Raw genomic sequence first — 7,710 nt, 5'->3', positions numbered from 1 at the left:
CCATGAAACTATTATCTTACGTTAACCCACTACCGTATAGTCATGCCATCCCACTTAAACATCCTCAACATATCCCTACAAATATAATCTATCATCTCAAACATACACACACACATACAATACCAGTCAAAAGTTTGGACACACCTACTCATTCATGGATTCTTCTTTATTTTTTAAAACATGTTTACATTGTAGAAAAATAGGGGCTTTTCTTTATTTTACTATTTTCTACAATAATAGTGAAGACATCAAAACTATGAAATAACACATATGGAATAATGTAGTAACCAAAAAAGTGTCAAACAAATCAAAATATATTTTATATTTGAGATGCTTTAAAGAAAACACCCTTTGCCTTGATGGCAGCTTTGCACACTCTTGAAATTCTTTCAACCAGCTTCCCCTGGAATGCTTTTCCAACCTTTTTGAAGGAGTTCCCACATATGCTGAGCACTTGTTGGCTGCTTTTCCTTCACTCAGCGGTCCAACGCCATTTGTTTGACACTTTATTGGTTTCTACATGATTCCATATGTGTTATTTCATAGTTTTGATGTCTTCACTATTATTGTAGAAAATAGTAAAATAAAGAAAAGCCCCTTGAATGAGTAGCTGTGTCCAAACTTTTGACTGGTATTGTACATATACACAAACACACCTTTTTACATCTTACCCACACACCACAGTCCAGCGCCATCATCATCTGCTCCATCATCATCCACTCCAGCGCAGTGTCCTTCACGGGCTGCCATCCCTGACCCTGGCCCTGCATGTGTGCAGATGAGAGGGACAGATCCTGGGCTCGTATCCCGCGGTGCCGCCGACCACTCAGCCGTGAAGGCTTGGCCACAGACTGAGCCTGTTGCCTTGGCGATGCTGGAACGCAGAGGTTGGACCCAAGGCACCGGGCGTATCTCAATAGTCTAATGTGGCTTCCCCTCCAAGCCTCCTCTCCCCTTCATCTACACTGATCTGCAAAGGCAGAGAAGGTGACAGCACCACGGTGGGACTATACCTACCGGGAATTCACTTCCACCTGTCCAGTTCGTTCATGTTAGTACAGATTAAGGGAAGGAGACGAGGGCTAGGCCTCACGTCCTTCGTCAGAGCTTTTGTGAGTTTTTCAAAATTAGCACCCTCATGTAGACCTAGCCCCACCCACATCCGTTCCACACATCGAAAGGGGTTGGCGGAGAAGGAAAACCAAATAAGTGCTACCAAATATAACAATATGCATTTCATAAATATTTGAATAAAGTGTGTAAATAAGACGTATTAAACACTTCTGTAAAACTACAATGAGGACATAGACCTACCGAGCAAGACCATTGAGATGCAGCCACGGTGTCCCACACTACGGGGCACATCCTCCCGAAGATTAGGGTTAGGTTTAGAATAAGGGTTAAGGTTAGGGTAAGGGGTAAGTTGAAGGTTATGATACAGGTTAAGGTTAGGGTTAGTAGATAGTTCATTGAAATTGTACTAATAGTTTGTAGATAGGTTATCTGTAGATGCTCTACAGACTATCCAAATACAGTGTTACCCTAGATCCATAATCTAAATATCTTGAGCATTCTAGCACTATCTGCAAATAACTGTGGATTTGTCATATAATTGCATATAGGATCAATTACAGGATGTCTATGCGATTTAGAAACATGTCTAACGTGGACCCAGTGTGTATGAAAGGGGTGAGACCGGACTGACGAGGTTGGTGTGTAGTGTATTCCCCCTTTCAGAAAAACATACATGGGGAATTACAGTGGATTTGGAAGAAGGATGCCGGGATGGAGTGGGAGTTCATTCTCCCGGTGTTCTCGAGTTCCTATGTTTTCAGAGTGGCTCCTCCCTCTGCGGGTTGCTAGGCAACTATGTGTCTGAGCAGAGCAGAGTGTTCCAGAGTGAGGGTTGGAGGAGGGGAAAGGGAAGAGCACCGGGGTCACAGGGAACAGACAGTCGCTCACAACCATCAGGCTCTCTGATTGGATCGTTTGGTATCCATGATAATAGTGCTAGCCCTATCATCATGCTGTGTGCTTTCTGTGACTAAGTTCATTTGTCGAGCAAAAGCACTGTAAATAATACAAATTGGGGTTCATCGGAATCTGTAGACTAAGTGTCTATAAATAATTGTTTTTTTTTTGCCATGTGAGATTCTAATGAATCGTCAGTGATTCATGAAACAACAGTTCACCATCAAGTCATCCCATCCCATCACATCTTCTATTTATTTCGTAAGAACAGCGGATTCATGTTGAGGTTTACGTCTGACAGTTGAGGGTTTGAAATTTGCCAGTGTTCCTCTGGACTGGTTCCAACACCAGTCTGTTCACTGACTCTTCCTCTAATCCCTCCTGTCTCCCCGTCCTTCCCTAAAACAGTTACTTTATCAACAGATAGTTTGTTGATCGTAGGACCATTTGTAGAGCACCTTTAGGGGACTGACCGGACTACCCAAATAAAGTGTGACCAGATCTAGAATGCTCTATGTACAATGCAGTGATAGCAAATGATCTCCAATGGTTCGGGATTCAAAAACAGTGTCAAAATCCACATTTCCACAGACACAAAGGGGCTTACAAGATAAAGGCCAGAGATGAACGTTTTAAACCAGCCTCCGCTAACACTGTTAGCACATCAAGTGAGTGCTTGAGTATAGTCTGGTAGATGGGAAAACGCTGCTGCCTTCAGCTACAGACAACACTGTAATCTCCTAAAGCAGGACTCAGTACCGTCAGTAATGGCAACCTAAATGAAAATATGGCCCCTGGGGACCAGACGTTAGAGTAGATTATGAGCAGCCTTACACGACACTAAACCCCTAACCCCCACTGTTAAGTCACACACACACACACACACACACACACACACACACACACACACACACACACACACACATGTACAATTACCCACACGTGTGCACGTACAGACACACACACACACACAGGAACGTGTGTACGGTACACAGACACCCAACAAACACATACACATCAGAGGAGCGATAATTAGATTGATTCCATAAGTTTGGGGAAAAACATCTTTTTTTTTTTAATTGCTTCCATCTGACATTTTTGAGGGGTGGATCATTTTACTCCTAAGTGGAGATTGTGATGGAATGGAACCTTGTGCAGGGGAGAGGCAACGGAATAGTTATCTGGAAAATTTAACAAGCAGCCGAGGCCGAAAATTAAATGCAACATCAAATCAAATCAAATCAAATCAAATTGTATTTGTCACATACACATGGTTAGCAGATGTTAATGCGAGTGTAGCGAAATGCTTGTGCTTCTAGTTCCGACAATGCAGTGATAACCAACAAGTAATCTAACTAACAATTCCAAAACTACTGTCTTATACACAGTGTAAGGGGATAAGGAATATGTACATAAGGATATATGAATGAGTGATGGTACAGAGCAGCATACAGTAGATGGTATCGAGTACAGTATATACATATGAGATGAGTATGTAGACAAAGTAAACAAAGTGGCATAGTTAAAGTGGCTAGTGATACATGTATTACATAAGGATGCAGTCGATGATGTAGAGTACAGTATATACGTATGCATATGAGATGAATAATGTAGGGTAAGTAACATTATATAAGGTAGCATTGTTTAAAGTGGCTAGTGATATATTTACATCATTTCCCATCAATTCCCATTATTAAAGTGGCTGGAGTTGGGTCAGTGTCAATGACAGTGTGTTGGCAGCAGCCACTCAATGTTAGTGGTGGCTGTTTAACAGTCTGATGGCCTTGAGATAGAAGCTGTTTTTCAGTCTCTCGGTCCCAGCTTTGATGCACCTGTACTGACCTCGCCTTCTGGATGATAGCGGGGTGAACAGGCAGTGGCTCGGGTGGTTGATGTCCTTGATGATCTTTATGGCCTTCCTGTAACATCGGGTGGTGTAGGTGTCCTGGAGGGCAGGTAGTTTGCCCCCGGTGATGCGTTGTGCAGACCTCACTACCCTCTGGAGAGCCTTACGGTTGAGGCGGAGCAGTTGCCGTACCAGGCGGTGATACAGCCCGCCAGGATGCTCTCGATTGTGCATCTGTAGAAGTTTGTGAGTGCTTTTGGTGACAAGCCGAATTTCTTCAGCCTCTTGAGGTTGAAGAGGCGCTGCTGCGCCTTCTTCACGACGCTGTCAGTGTGAGTGGACCAATTCAGTTTGTCTGTGATGTGTATGCCGAGGAACTTAAAATTTGCTACCCTCTCCACTACTGTTCCATCGATGTGGATAGGGGGGTGTTCCCTCTGCTGTTTCCTGAAGTCCACAATCATCTCCTTAGTTTTGTTGACGTTGAGTGTGAGGTTATTTTCCTGACACCACACTCCGAGGGCCCTCACCTCCTCCCTGTAGGCCGTCTCGTCGTTGTTGGTAATCAAGCCTACCACTGTTGTGTCGTCCGCAAACTTGATGATTGAGTTGGAGGCTTGCGTGGCCACGCAGTCGTGGGTGAACAGGGAGTACAGGAGAGGGCTCAGAACGCACCGTTGTGGGGCCCCCGTGTTGAGGATCAGCGGGGAGGAGATGTTGTTGCCTACCCTCAATGAAAACATGGCATTTATAGTTAGATTCCTCGTCGAAATATATAAATAACAATGGAAATTGACATTACATTTACAATTAAGGACATTCCCACATTCTGAAGTTCATTGACACTGAGAGCCACCACATTTAGGTCATACAAATGTCTGATAATACTTGGGTGATGTCATTCCCAACACACACACACACAACCACACAATCTGTCTGATTAAATGTTCATTTGTTTCCTCTCCCTGGGTACAAAGCTGCTTATGCTCACAGGGGCTGAAAGGGGATTAAATACACCAAAATATATAAACAGAAAACACAGCAAAGCCTTTGCGACCCTCCCCTTAACACATTTTATGCCCTAAATCTATCTGTGTCTGTCTGATTACACTCTTTCTAGTCCCCACAAACACAAACACGGATGACAAGATGATCCCCCCTCTCAGTGTACACACACATCACCCGTGGACCTAACTTACACCCAGTGTACACAAATATCCAACACTCATTGATAGCCATTCCATTGATACACACACACCATAGATAGTGCTTCCCATACATGTTCCCTCTCCCTTTCTCTCTATGTGGTCCATTTGGGGGGCTGAGAGATTGGTATAACACTATAACACTAAAGCCTTGGGTCAGTGGTCTTTAATGGAACACATTGCAGTGGGTCGGAGGTCTGTAATGGAAAAGTTCAACCCCAGAGAGAGCCTGGTGACCTTGGGGAGGGGAGAGCTCCACGGGGGAGTCAGATAATGTAATGTTTCAATGAACCATAGACTTAGATAGACATTGCATCATTGTATCTGGGACATTCGGGCATCTGTGAGAGCACGGACAGCACCATTGAGGCCATCTCCATTCTAAAGTAGTACATTTTCTTCTAATATTTGTATAAGTTGACAAACAAACTGAAAGGGTGCATACTGCCACCTGAAGTGTGTTGTTTGTAAAGGTATAAAGTCAAGTTTGGCGATTTACTGCCACCTGTAAATATGGAATGTTTGCTCATGACTATAATTAATTGGCTGATCCCTCCTGGTGAACTAGATAGAATTATGTGATCCTACCTAACCCATAGGAAGTCCCACCTAGTTGACTACTTCAAAATGGTGAAAGTGCTCAATGGTGCTGGCCATGCTAAAAATGGTATTTTGGGCACTAGAGTCCTCGGTCTCTATGCAATGCAAAAACCAAGGCTTAAATGCATCACAGACCGTGTCAGCAGCAAAGCAACCCCATCCTATCACACATCCTGCTCCATGCGTCACGGTGGGAACCAGTGGTGTAAAGTACTTAAGTAAAAAATACTTTGAAGTACTACTTAAGTCGTTTTTTGGTGTATGTGTACTTTTCTATTTATATTTTTGACTACTTTTACTTCACTACATTCCTAAAGAAAATAATGTACTTTTTACTCCTTACATTTTCCCTGACACTCAAAAGTACTCTTTGCATTTGGGATGCTTAGCAAGACAGGAAAACGGTCTAATTGACGTACTTATCAAGAGAACCTCCCTGGTCATCCTTACTGCCTCTGATCTGGAAGACTCACTAAACACAAATGCTTTGTTTGGGAATTTTGTGCCCCTGAATATCTGTAATAAAAAAAAGGAAAATGGTGTTGTCGGGTTTGCTTAATATAATGCATTTTAAATGATTTATTCTTTAACTTTTTATACTTAAGTACATTTAAAACCAAATACTTTTACTCAAGTAGTATTTCACTGGGTGACTTCTACTTGAGTCATTTTCTTTTAAGGTATCTTTACTTTTACTCAAGTGTGAAAATTGGGTACTTTTTCCACCACTGGTGGGAATCACACATGTGGAGATCATCCAATCACCTACTCCGTCTCAAAAAGACATGGCGGTTGGAACCAAAAATCTCACATTTGGACTCATCAGACCAAAGGATAGATTTCCACCGGTCTAAAGTCCATTGCTCGTGTTTCTTGGCCCAAGCAAGTCTCTTCTTATTATTGATGTCCTTTAGTAATGGTTTCTTTGCAGCAATTCGACCATGAAGGCCTGATTCACGCAGTCTCCTCTGAACAGTTGATGTTGAGATGTGTCTGTTACTTGAACTCTGTGACGCATTTATTTGGGCTGCAATTTCTGAGGCTGGTAACTCTAATGTACTTATCCTCTGCAGCAGAGGTAACTCTGGGTCTTCCTTTCATGTGGCAGTTCTCATGAGACAGTTTCATCACAGCGCTTGATGGTTTTTGCAACTGCATTTGAAGAAACTTTCAAAGTTCCTGACATCTTCCGTATTGACTGACCATGTCTGAAGGTAATGACGGACTGTCATTTCTCTTTGCTTATTTGAGCTGTTCTCGCCTTAATATGGACTTGGTCTTTTACCAAATAGGGCTATATTCTGTATGCCACTACTACCCTGTGACAACACAACTGATTGGCTCAAACGCATTAAGGAGGAAAGAAATTCCACAAATTAACTTTTAACAAGGCACACCTGTTAATTGAAATGCATTCCTGGTGAATGCCTCATGAAGCTGGTTGAGAGAATGCCAAGAATGTGCAAAGCTGTCATCAAGGCAAAGGGTGGCTACTTTGAAGAATCTCAAATTGAAAATCTACTTTGATTTGTTTAACACTTTTTTGGTTCCATGTGTCATTTCATAGTTTTGATGTCTTCCCTTTAATTCTACAATGTAGACAAAAGTAAAGAAAAACCCTGGAATGAAAAGGTATGTCCAAACTTTTGACTTTTACTGTACATTCACACACGCTGCTGCTACGCTCTGATCAGTATTTGTATATAGTCACTTTACCCTTACCTACATACACATGACATATTGCCTTGACTAACCGGTACCGCTGCACATTGACTCAGTACCAATACACCTTGTATACAGCCTTGTTATTGTTATTTTATTATGACTATTTTTTCTTTAGTTGAGCAAATGGTTCTTACTTACTTTTTTAAAACACATTGTTGGGGGCTCGTAAGTAAGCATTTCATGGTAAGGTCTGTTGTATTCAGCGCATGTGACAAATACATTTTGATTGGATTTCTATGCATTTACAATGGAGAATACAGCAGTAAGAATGCTCTCTGGTGGCAATCAATGGTACTGCACGTACCCAGAAAACAATACTGTATCTTCTTCCTGCTTTTCCTCTCTCCCTTTGACAAATATCCT

This window comes from Oncorhynchus nerka, linkage group LG6 (genome assembly GCF_034236695.1).
Source record: "Oncorhynchus nerka isolate Pitt River linkage group LG6, Oner_Uvic_2.0, whole genome shotgun sequence".
NCBI lineage: Eukaryota > Metazoa > Chordata > Actinopteri > Salmoniformes > Salmonidae > Oncorhynchus > Oncorhynchus nerka.
This window is presented reverse-complemented; position numbering follows the sequence as displayed.